General features: G+C 42.1%; 3 long non-coding RNA genes across 4 annotated transcripts; all 3 read right to left on the reverse strand.

Moving 5' to 3' along the window:
• Positions 1-478: 478 nt before the first annotated feature.
• LOC125527903 lies at positions 479-3,471 on the reverse strand. The gene is made up of 3 exons (XR_007292287.1): positions 3,206-3,471; positions 2,941-3,019; positions 479-595 (listed from the first exon to the last, which is right to left on the reverse strand). It is a non-coding gene; the product is annotated as an uncharacterized LOC125527903 (long non-coding RNA).
• A 2,076-nt stretch (positions 3,472-5,547) lies between these two features.
• On the reverse strand, positions 5,548-6,477 carry LOC125527904. 2 transcript variants are annotated; one of them, XR_007292288.1, is made up of 2 exons: positions 6,440-6,477; positions 5,548-6,330 (listed from the first exon to the last, which is right to left on the reverse strand). It is a non-coding gene; the product is annotated as an uncharacterized LOC125527904 (long non-coding RNA). The 2 variants fall into 2 exon arrangements; XR_007292289.1 differs by having other exon boundaries at positions 6,426-6,457.
• Positions 6,478-12,370: 5,893 nt separating this feature from the next.
• On the reverse strand, positions 12,371-12,840 carry LOC125527902. The gene is made up of 3 exons (XR_007292286.1): positions 12,728-12,840; positions 12,530-12,638; positions 12,371-12,428 (listed from the first exon to the last, which is right to left on the reverse strand). It is a non-coding gene; the product is annotated as an uncharacterized LOC125527902 (long non-coding RNA).
• Positions 12,841-12,865: the final 25 nt, after the last annotated feature.

Raw genomic sequence — 12,865 nt, forward strand, 5'->3', positions numbered from 1 at the left:
CAGAAGCGTAGTCTTCGAAAGGATTAGTTATCCCCCTCTTATTCTGGCATTCTGCAGTTCAGTCCACATATGATACCCTTACTCCATTTGATACCCATGCATATGTAGTGTAGCTCCTTGCTTGCGAGTACTTTGGATGAGTACTCACGGTTGCTTTCTCCCCCTTTTCCCCCTTTCCTTTCATTCTGGGTTGTCGCAACCAGATGCTGGAGTCCAGGAGCCAGACGCCACCGTCGACGACGACTCCTACTACACCGGAGGTGCCTACTACTACGTGCTGCCCGCTGACGACGACCAGGAGTAGTTTAGGAGGATCCCAGGCAGGAGGCCTGCGCCTCTTTCGATCTGTATCCCAATAAAAATAGATGCATGTAACATTAAAAAATGCAGACACCAATAGAGAAAGCATCCGAGTAACTAATAGGTTGTTGTATCAACTACTTGCATGTATACATGAATTCATCTTAAATTTCTAGGAAATGAATGCAGGATGTGGGCTTACCGTTATTGTCCTATCAGCAAAACCAGGACAAAACCATTTGTTCCCTGGATCAAATGCTACAGATCGCACCCATCAAAAGTGACCACTAATGACCTGTATTACGGAAATAGAAAATGTATTTTAGAACTAATGACCTGTATTACGGAAATAGAAAATGTATTTTATCACTTAGTGAAAACTAAGATGCTCTCATAGTTTAATTCCAAGAAAATATGCAAAAGAATCTAGAAGATTTAACTATTTAAACCAATACATAAAAGCTCAAAGTAGGGTTATTAAAATTGCATGCATGATCAAACTAAATCTTATTTTCTAATTGAAATATGACATTGGTATTTCGAGAACTTATCTGAGGTGCCAAACCTTATAGTTACAACAAAATAAATTGGAAGGTCACACTTGAAAATTGTGCAACAAACAAAATACTCCGATGGAGCATGCCATGGAGGTTTAGGCTACTGGCGCAGATGTCAAGAATTTGAAAGACATATCAAGACATGAGCAATTTAAAACAACAACCAGAAGTGCACATTACGTCCTAAAAGTACAATGTCCCAAAGTACAATGATCAGACCACCATAGAAGGAAATGTAAGTGATAAAACCTGTGAGATGACCAGGAAAACAAGAAGGGACTACCAAATCTTGCAAATACAATTAATTAAATCTCGCTCCTGTCCTTGCGGTGACACATGGCTTGCTACTCGGCCTTGGCTCCCAATATACTACACTCTGCAGGAATTACATATAAAAGCAATATTTCAGAGAACTAAGAATGAAACTCTAAATTCTGATTAAACTAATCATTTTGACTATACATGATAATAGCATGACAAACTGAAGCTCATACATCTTACATGTGAAAATAACAGCATTAGCTACCATCATGCTGCTCCATTTCCTTGCACGCCACCATCATACGTGATAATAGGATCATCCATCTGCTAGATTATTTTTTGGAGAATCTAAAAGCTATCCAATAACCTCCATTGATTCTTTTAGCATTACGATCTAGTCCACCTTGCACACCACCATCATGGTCCAAAGAGTGAAACTGAAACATATGGTCTGGTTTCATGTGAACCTAAACTACTATGATGGAACAATGAACACAAAGGAAACGTCAAAATAGAATTATTTTTTAAATATTTTTCTGATGAATGATCCGAGTGATAAGAGACCCAAAGCAACATAAACACACCACTATTATCCTTCTGAGATATGGATGTTGAGGAATCAAAAGGTTTGTCAGGAAAATACTATATTTTTTCAAAAAAAATATTTGAACTAAGAAATCTTCTCTTATAAAGGGAGAATTATTTTAACAAAGTTAACATTCATATGTACAGCCAAGCGCTAAATTTTTATTGGTATATTGTTTCAGTTCACCAAAAACCAAATTTCTCCTTAAGACATCTTGAATGAAATTTAGGGGGGGGGGATTCATTAGATGGATATGGAGATACCATAGTTCGAGAAATTCTGAAACATTATAGATACTCCAAATACCTGTAAAGCAAACAAAGAGTAAACAAGGTATTAATCATTACTCAAGTTTATTTTACAATGTACGTGCACACACGTCAAGACCAGCACATCCATATAATTTAGCATGCTAATGGCTTTCAAACTTCAAGCAAAAGGTATCCGGCTACTTCGTGAGTTGACCGTATAATACAATCAACCTGTGTATGAGTGAAATCAGTCTGTCTATTTGTTCCGGTGAGATGCCCATGCGCCTACCCATCTCAATCATGTTTTCCAAAATAAAGGCACCATCTTGATCACAACGAAATTTACTTCTAGTTGGTCATGTCAGTCATATGTTGTTGGAAGTAGTCAGTAATCAGTTGAGCCTGAAAAGCAGTCGCTAACCAATTAGGCACTGTAAGGGCCGATGGGCCTTTCTTCTATCATAAGACTAACTTTCTTCTATGAAGCTGATAGGCGTTTCAATTTTTATGGTGTACTCTTGAAGATCTGATAGCTAGATATGTTCTCAAGAAATAAGATGAAGCTAAGATGCTACTACATGACTAATTATACCCACCACCAAAGTAACAATAGTAAGAATCAAGCTGCTACTAAGAGTTTAATTGCAAACGTACGACAATTTGTGTTTGGGTCACTCTTATTTGTGAGCCTTTTTTCCTGGTAAATTTTTGACGTCTGTTGCTCCAGTCCAAGGTGACATCCTCCCATGATGAACTTTGGTTCGCTGTGTGGCTAAGTCGTCAGAGATGTCTTGTCCGACGACCGGCAGCCGCACATGAGGGCGTTCTTGGGGATCATGAACTTGTCATCCTCTCATGATCACGAGGTATGCCAGTTCATAGTAGTATTGCCAGAAGCAGGATTCTAAGTAATTTTTTAAAAATGGAACACAACTCAATCTTGTCGACAGTCCTGAGTTTTCAGAAGAAAGCACAATATCCTTACCTAAACAATGTACCACAAAATGCCATCTCTCAAGGTGTAGATCTACCTGCTTTCCGGCAACTATTTTCCTCCTTTCACACTGCACCAAAATTTAAGACTCACTCAGATTCAGATCACATAAAATAAAGCCGGTGGGAATAGCTGGGAGTGGGAGGTGGGAGGGAGAACGAAAAAAATGGTGTTGGTGGGACGAAATTTAACCGGTGAGCGGAGACTACCAACTGAGACATTAGGAGTACAGATGACCGGATGACGGCTACCTCACCTTCGCCATGGCGCCCCCTCTGCTTCACACCGTACTTTCCCATGAACTGCCAAGGATGAGTCCCCCGCCAACCACCCTGCTCTCCGCCCTGATCCCCCCTCGTGTTCATGTCCATCCACCACGGCCATCAAGGGGACCGAGACATGCGCCACCAATAACGCCCCCAGCCAAGAAGGTAGATCTGATATCTCTTGAGCCATTGTCATAGTGTCTGTTATTAAGTCTTGAAGCAACCAACCAGTACATTTACCCTTATGTCATAACCAAGAAAACGTACGACTTGCTGAAAAATGCAAGAACCACTTGCTCATGCAATTTGCTGTAAATCAATCTCTAATGAAATGCAATTTGCCATATTTTCTGAAGTAGGGAAATAATTTCACGCATACAACAGACCAATCCCAACCCCGTCCCTCTCACTCTCGGCCCTCACCCTTATCACAAAATCCACTAACTATTGTTCTAAATAAGCCAGTGATTGACGCCACCGTGGCAACCCAGCAGCAAGGGACAAGGGCGGCAACAGCCTTTCTATCTTAATGCTAGTCACCCGAGGCTCTACGATCCCTTACCATCAAAATCCTTCATTGCACAATCTCGAAGAAAGTAGCTTATTGGAAACAAAGAGGAAAAGTTAGAGCTTCCATCCAGAGGAATGAGAGCACAAAATATTTCCATGGCTCTGCCTCTCAAAGGTTTAGGAAAAATAAAACTCAAACCCTCGTTCCAAATGGAGTTGAGTTCTCTAACCACACCAAAAAAAAACCCAACACACTGACTTTTACAAGGATACACTATTAAGAGTCATAGTACACCTATAGGGTTTCGTTTGGAGGGGATTTATAGTCTGGGGTAAAATTCACAGGCCGGACGCACTAATGAAATTGAGGTGGGTAATTAATAGGGTGTTTCCTATTTAGCGCGGCAGGCACCAGTTATAGCCACAGAAGCATCATCTTATACATGTATGTAACACAGCCTAGCTAGTCAAACAAAGAGACTGTAGCTTACTCAACAGATAATTCCTTCAAGACAGGAAGAGGATAGAAGCTTAACTCCAGTTGTTTATGAGAAATATAATATGCTCTTAGATATGCAACTTTAGCATATTTAGAAGGCCTGCGGTTTATTAATTATCACTACATCACCACCATTGCAACTGGTGGCATGCCACTTGAAGTTCTCTGAAAATTCGCATGATTACTTGGCTCTCTTGTGACTTGGCAAGATTACAAAGCTTTGTGTGAAAAATTCAGGACATCGTTGAATGAGAGAGGGCATGTCTTACAGATTAGTAACTTCTGTGTTGAAATTGTGAGTTATCAGGCAAGTACCTGAAGTAGGATATCCGCAATTGTAAACATCATGACATATTTAAACCTCTCGACCTTCCGTTTTCATGTCTGCATAGGCACTAAGGACCAAGTCATACTTGTTTCAATTGAAGGGACAACTTTAAAACATTTCTTCTCTGCCTTGGTGAACATCATGACATCTTTAAACCAAAGAAAATGCATGATAATGTAGAGAACTGAACATGGACCGTTGGAAAAAATAAACTCACTAATTCAGATTGACTACAATCAGTCCAAAAGTCAGATTTCAAACCAAGGCAAACCAGGAGAAGTGATACTACCATATTAGGTAATTGACCACATACGCCACTATACATCAATGAATCGGGGTCATCATAGCATGTAATAACAAAAAACTAATGGGATGGTCTCCCTTATAAATCACACCAAGATGAAAAATAGTTACAAGCAGGGTCTAATAGTTTATTGGAGAGAGGAAAGGTAGTAGTTCCATTTATCCTTAGAAGACGGTCGATTAGAAATTATGCACAAACAAATCACTTATTATAACATTTGACTCTGACTTCTATAACCTGTATGAATCTGCTTTAAAATCTTTTCTAAATTGGCCGACTTACACCAGAATGAGCTACACAAATGATGTGATGAATGTGCTATTAGTGATACCTGGTAGGAGGCAATCATTAGTCGAAAGACGGAAAGTGTCACATGTATACTAACAGATATTGTGTACATTTCCTTGTTTGAATATTCCTGCTCCACTCTAAATATGTTTGAATGAATTATGCGGCAAGCTACTAAAGGAAAACAATACTTATCTCTTTGGGCTTACTCTCCTTGAGCCATTGATTTCTCATTTTGTCAAAAAAATCTTGATCTAATCCCACTTCCCTAAGCACATATAACAATTCTGGTCTATTTTTACTCTAGCCCATTTATGCAATCCACCAAAGATGTTGAATAGAACCTTTAGTCTGCCAATCCATGAATGATGTGTGTAGAAAGGGTGGTGCACTGGTTTTGTGAAAAAAACTTCCGGTCACAATTTACTAAAATCTAAATGAGTAAATCAAATCATGTACCATAGATTCTTTAGTTTTTCAAACTTCCTATACAAAATTAGATCGATGGATATCATAATTCAGTATACTTCTTAAGTAATCAATCACCTGAGGATAGAGCCTCTCAAACCGGTAGTAGTAAGACTTTGTTGATGGACACTATTCTACAACATTCTTCATCTTCTTAGTAAAAGCCTTCAGGCCATCGATCCAGTTGTAGCCGACGCCGTCACTGAGCTGCATTCCTTCTGCCTACACAAGATACAATGTGAAGGGGAACATTGCAGTTGCAGAAAGCATTAGTTCAGAACGCAGCCGATGTGCAGGCGACCGAGGGCCCCTGCTCCATGGCATCGACCACTGCTCATTGGCCACGACCACCGCGTCAGACCGCTTCGGCTGGGCTCCGCTTCATGTTCAACGTCGTCCTCCAACAGTGGGCGCACACACGCAGGCCATGAAGGATGGGAGGCGACGACGACGACTTGAGCAGGAGGATGGAGACAGCACGAGCAGGAGGACGAAAACAGCCATATGGAGGCGATCAGAACATTTGCACACAAAAAAGGGAAGGGCCAGAAAGTGTGCAAAACTGGGTGAAAAGCAATGAAAATAAATAGAGTAGTACTGTAAAGGGAAGGGGGCAATTGGCGATAGCCAGGAAGTAGGGACCGTGCGGTGCATAGTCGTGGTCGGGCTGGAGCGCGGGTCCTCGTCCTCCTCTGCGTCACCGTCGTCTTCTCGCCTACTATTTGAAATTGGAAAAAACGGAAATCAATCACACACAAATCGACAAACCAGGATAGAAAAAGAATATTTGAACAGAGTCGTCTTTCAGCATACATAATGGTGCTTACTTGTGCTTGGACTCAACCTACATACATGAGTGAGTGTATGTTAGGACCCGAACAGTAATTTTGGATCTATCTATGAATTTGTAAAGGAAATTGGTAGGATCTTGTGTAGGTAAGAGGAATGCTAGGGTTCCAGTATATTAGCCATGACGGCGTTGAGGGAATTCATCCAAAAGCATATTCGTTCCAGCCACAACCCGGCTAGTTATAGGGAGGGGTTTTAACCCGAACGGTAAGAACAGTAACTGTTACAACGGTAATAACGCCCAACGGTCGAGATGATCGCCACCTATTTGATCCTAGCCGTTGGATAACTGGATCGTTACCCGCGACTTAACTGAACTTATGACAGGTATATATCGAGGCCTGACATTGCTCCCCCCTTAAGACACAATGTGTCCTCACGTTGTTCTTTCTGCCGCATGCCAAGCTTGAGTGGTTTCCTGGAAGAACTCCGGGAATGCATATTTGATGAAATCTGCATCTTCCCATGTTACTTCTGCTGGAGATAAGTTTTGCCACTGAATGAACCACTGAACCACTGGAATGTTGTGTCGAGGCACTTGCCTAACTTGCAAAACTTCAGCTGGCCCAGTTTTTATAGTGCCATCTTCATTGACCATTGGGAGATAAGGGCTGGGGATTGATTTTGGTCCAATGTGCTTCTTGAGCTGGCTCACATGGAACACTGGATGTATTTTTTACTTCCTCAGAGAATTGCAACTTGTAAGCATATTTGCCAATTTTCTGAGTGATCATGAACGGCCCATAGAACTTGTTTTGCAGTTTGAGGGCTCCTCTGAACCCAAATGCAGCTAACCTGTATGGTGCCATTTTCAGATAGACCATGTCTCCCACTTCAAATGTTCTTTCCACCCTCTTCATATCAGCATAGTGCTTCATTCTATGTTGTGCCTTGTGCAAGTTTTCCTTTATTTGCTCCAACATGTGTTGCTTAGAGGAGAGGAATTTTTGAGCCTCTGTGTCTTCTGGACCAGGAATTGCTAGCTCACTAATTAGAGGAGGTGAAAATCCATAGAGAGCTTGAAAGGGGGACATTTTCAAAGCAGTGTGATATGTAGAATTGTACCAGTACTCTGCCAGGGGCAGCCAAGACATCCACTTTGTTGGTTCATTTGTGGTCATGCACCTCAGATATGTTTCAAGACACTGGTTTACTCTTTCTATCTGCCCATCAGTTTGTGGATGGTAGGCTGTGCTGTATCTCAGCTCCACTTTTAAGGCCTGAAAGATGTCTCTCCATAGTTTACTTGTGAATATTCTGTCTCTGTCTGAGATGATCAACTAAGGAGGTCCATGCAATCTAATGATCTGATCCACAAATGCCTGGGCAATAGTTAAGACAGAATAGGGGTGTGCCAATGGAATGAAATGAGCATATTTAGTAAACCTATCCACCACCACCATTATGACCTCCTTTCCTTGGGAATTGGGCAACCCTTCAATGAAATCCATTGTGACATGCTGCCAGGCCATATCAGCCACAGGTAGTGGATCCAAGAGACCAGGTTGTAAGCAGTGTTCAGTCTTTGCTCTCTGGCAGATAGGGCATGCAGCAGTGAACTTTTCCACCTCTTGCTTGAGACCAGGCCAATAAAATATATTCTTGATCCTCTGGTATGTGGCTCTCACTCCTAAGTGTCCTCCCACAGGTGAACTATGTAATGCTTGAATTAACTTAGTTCTTAAGGCAACATTATTGCCAACCAGTATTTTTCCCTTATACCTGATAATTCCAGCATGGATGGTATACTCAGAGTCAGCAGATGGTTGTTTGAGAAGCAATTGTTCCATTAATTGTTGAGAAACTGGATCATTCTGGTAACTGGAAATGAGATCTTCTTCCCAAACAGGTGTGACAGCAGACATAGCTAAACAACTTGGGAGTACTCTTGAAAGAGCATCTACAACTCTATTTTCACTTCCTTTCTTGTACTGAATTTCGAAATTAAATTCCAAGAGTTTCATCATTAGTTTGTGTTGTACTCCTTCTGTAATATTTTGATCAGTAATGAACTTTAATGATTGTTGATCTATTTTAATGATTAACTCATTTCCAAGTAGATAGTGCCTCCACTTCTTCAATGCTTCCAAGATAGCAAGAGCTTCCTTTTCATAGGTGGACAATGCTGCATTTCTAGGGCAAAGAGAAGAACTGTAGTATGCAATTGATCTGCCCTGCTGCATTAAAACTGCTCCTATTCCTTTCCCTGAAGCATCTGTCTCCAATACAAATGGAAGAGAGAAGTTTGGTAGGGCTAGTACAGGAGCTGTTGTTAGTGCTTTTTGTAGGTGTGCAAATGCTTGATCATGTTCCTATTTCCATGAGAATTGCCCTTTCTTGAGAAGATCATGTAATGGTCTGCAGATCATGCCATACCCTTTTATAAATCTTCTATAGTAGCCTGCTAGGCCCAAGAAACTTCTCAATTTAGTAACAGAGTCTGGTGTTGGCCACTCAGCAATAGCTAGTATTTTCTTAGTATCAGTTGCTACTCCTTTCACAGAAATGATGTGTCCCAGATACTCCACTTGCTGCACAGCAAAAACACATTTGGACATTTTAGCAAACAGTTGGTGCTCTTTCAGTAATTGCAACACTATTTGCAGATGTTCCTTGTGCTCTTGTAGGCTCTTGCTGTATATTAATATATCATCAAAGAAGCCAAGCACAAATTTCCTGAGATAGGGTTCAAATATACTATTCATCAGTGCTTGGAATGTTCCAGGAGCATTTGACAACCCAAAAGGCATCACTAAATATTCAAAGTGCCCCAAATAAGTCCTGAATGCAGTTTTCTGTATATCTTTAGGATGCATTCTTATTTGGTGGTAACCTGATCTCAGATCTATCTTTGAGAAATATGTTGCTCCATGTAATTCATCCAGTAGGTCCTCAATAACTGGTATTGGAAACTTATTCTTTACTGTGATAGAATTTAGTTTCCTAAAATCAGTGCATAACCTCATGGAACTGTCTTTTTTCTTGACTAACAGAACTGGGGCTGCATAGGGGGCTTTGACTGTGCCTTATGAGGTCTGCAGCTAACAGTTTTCGAATTTGATCATCCATTTCTTGCTTCTGATGTTGGGGAACTCTATATGGTCTCACATGAGGAGGAGTGGCACCAGGGACTAATGGAATAGTGTGGTCTAGAGCTATTTTGGGTGGTAGTTCTTTTGGTTCCTCAAATAGATCAGCATACTGTAATAGTAGTTTCTGTATTTGAGGAGGTGTTGGTGTTCCTTCATGTGCTTCCATCAGTATATTATGCACTTGTAACAAAAACCCTTCTACTCCCTTATCCAACAGCTTATTCATTTCCTCAGCTGGCACTTCTTTTATGTTGTCAGAGTTGTTGAAAACTGCAGTAGTGACAGTCTGTTTTCCTTCCATAGTAAAACTGAATTGTTTCTCAGGTATGTTGAATGAGACAGGACTGACTATAGTCATCCAGTCATAGCCCAGGATGACATCATGGCTTGGTAGTGATAACACTCTGAAGTTGTGAGTTAACTTCAATTTTGCCATATGGAATTCACAGTTTGGAACCACTGCTGTAGATAGTAATTTTTCTCCTCCTGCTAGCTATTGTTCTGCCCTTGACAGGTAACAGCTGGCAGTTGGCCTTAACAGCAAAATCCTGGTTATTGAAAGAGGATGTACTACCAGAATCAAGTAAGGCTACTGCTCTTTTGCCATTAATGTATATTATAGCAGTAGGAGTTGGAACTGCTAATTGATGTCCAATTGCATGAGCAGAAATGAACATTGCTTGTTCCCCTTCCTCTGTATTCTCTTGCTGGTCTTGTTGTATTTCTTCTTGATCAATTATAATTTGTTCTGGATCATCCTGTTGCAGCAAGTGAATGTTGGGAATTAACTTGCATTTGTGTCCATGCACCTATTTATCTCCACACCTCCAACACTCTCCCACTTTCCTGATTTTTTGTGTAGTGTTAGCTGTTGTTTCAGCTTGTCGCACTGGAATTTGTTGTTGTGTTTCCACTGCGCTGAACTTGTTCTGCATTGTTCCATTGGATTTCTGGTAAAAATTGTTGTAGGAGGTGCCTTGTTTCTTAACAACAGTTGCTACATGTGGGTGGTTTGGTTCTATATCCTTGGCCATGCAATAAGCATCTGTTAATGTTTGTGGCCTGAGAGGTCTAATCTGAAACTTAATTCCATCTCTTAGTCCATTGACATAACATCTGAGAAACCAGAGCTCTCCCAGCTCAGGGTTTTCCTCTTGCACATCAGCCATCAAATCCTCAAAGATTTTTGTATATTCAGAGACAGTGTAACTGTTTGACTGAATTAAATTTTTCTGTCAAGTCATAAGAGCCCTTGTCAGAAAATCTTTTAATCACTTCAGCTCCAAACTGTTTCCAATTGAGTTGTTTCTTCAGTAGACCAGATCTCCTAAGCCACACATCTGCTTCATCTACTATATACATTTGAGCTAGTGAGACTTTGTACTCTTCTGGAGCTCCAACCATTTGAAAATACTTGTTACATTGTCTTATCCAACCTACTGGGTCTGTTCCAGCAAATCTAGGAAAATCCATCCTGGGGCCTTTGGTCATTGATTTCATAAACTGGGCTTGCATATTCTGCTCATAGGTCCTGTAATAACCCTGCCATAATTGCCTGTCTCTATTCTGATGAAAATACTGATTAAATGCAGGTGTGTTTGCCCTCTCTCTGGCAGTAACTGGAGTTCCTATTGTACTGGCATTTTCAGCTCTCCCTTGCTGACCATAACCAGGAGGTACAGTAGCTCTGTTTGTTCTGATAGGAGGTAGGTTCTGCAACTAAATCTCTTCCAACTGCTTAGTCTTTTCCTTCTTTGTTGCTAACTGTTGTTTCAGTTGCTCAATCCTAGCTGTTTGTTCCTCTGTCTGCTCCCTATGCAGAGTAGGAGATTTGGCCACTTGTGTTGAACTAGATGGCATGTCTTGCTGGGCTGCAGGTTGAGTTGCTTTCACCAAAGTTGTCAGAACAGTGCTGATCGTCGCCAATTGCTTGCTCAAATCACGCACAACTTGTTCAACTGTACCCACTGTTTCAAAGATCTGCCCCTGCTTGGCTCCAATAACTTGTACGTCCTCTTGCAATTTTGACACCTGGTTCTGCATCTGGATGTTATCTTGCTGCAGAACTCCGAAATCCTTGCGCAAAGAGAGAACCTCCTGAAGATCCGCCTCATCGATTGTCTTCGCGCGCCCCATCTCTAGATCTGAAGCGAAAAAGAGGAATTTTACCACTGTATGGACCAGCAACCCGAATCTCACCTCAGATCCTGCCGCCGCCACAATCCACGCCTCCTTGACACACGGATCAGAGCTGGAACGCGGGATTTTACCGACTGAGCGATGTGCTCAACCAACCGCTCCCGCTCGGCCGATCTGTGCCCGAATGATCGCCGCCTCCAACGCCGCCCCGGTACCGCTCGCCGCTGCCGATGTCGCCTCTGCTCAATTTGATCCCGATCGACACTTAGGGAGGGAATTGGGTGGGATTACTCTCTCTCTGGAAAAATTGCTTGGCCGAGGAAGAAACCTATGCTCTGATTACCAATTTGTTAGGACCCGGACAGTAATTTTGGATCTATCTATGAATTTGTAAAGGAATTGGTAGGATCTTGTGTAGGTAAGAGGAACGCTAGGGTTCCAGTATATTAGCCATGACGGCGTTGAGGGAATTCATCCAAAAGCATATTCGTTCCAGCCACAACCCGGCTAGTTATAGGGAGGGGTTTTAACCCGAACGGTAAGAACAGTAACTGTTACAACGGTAATAACGCCCAACGGTCGAGATGATCGCCACCTATTTGATCCTAGCCGTTGGATAACTGAATCGTTACCCGCGACTTAACTGAACTTATGACAGGTATATATCGAGGCCTGACAGTGTAGCGCTCAACAACCAAGGAGAAGGACAGGAACAACATCTGGAGAGAGCTATCTTCTACATAAACAGCCATATGGAGGCGGTCAAAACGTTTGCACACACAAAAGCAATGAAACTAAATATTAGTTCTTTGAAGGAGAGGGAGAGGGAGGAGCTACCCAAGCAAAGGGAAGGGCAGGCAGGAAGCAGGGGCCTTTGTGCAGTGCATCGTAGTGGTCGTGCTCGAGCTCGGGGCCTCGTCATCTTTGGCGTCATCGTCATCCTCGCCTGCTATTTGGAATTGTAAAAAACGCAAATCGATCGCACACAAATCAACGGGATGAATCGAAAGAGGAAAGGCGAGAGGCGGATCGAACCTTGGGAGTCAACGCCGGCGGTGGCTGTAGGGAGCTGGATACCGAGGCTGGTCAGGCGAGAACAAATCCGGCGCCCGGGTCCTTGGAGGCCGAGGAAACGGAGGCGCACCGACATTCGTCGCCGCCGCGACCGTCCCG

Source organism: Triticum urartu, unplaced genomic scaffold (assembly GCF_003073215.2).
Source record: "Triticum urartu cultivar G1812 unplaced genomic scaffold, Tu2.1 TuUngrouped_contig_4490, whole genome shotgun sequence".
Taxonomy (NCBI): domain Eukaryota; kingdom Viridiplantae; phylum Streptophyta; class Magnoliopsida; order Poales; family Poaceae; genus Triticum; species Triticum urartu.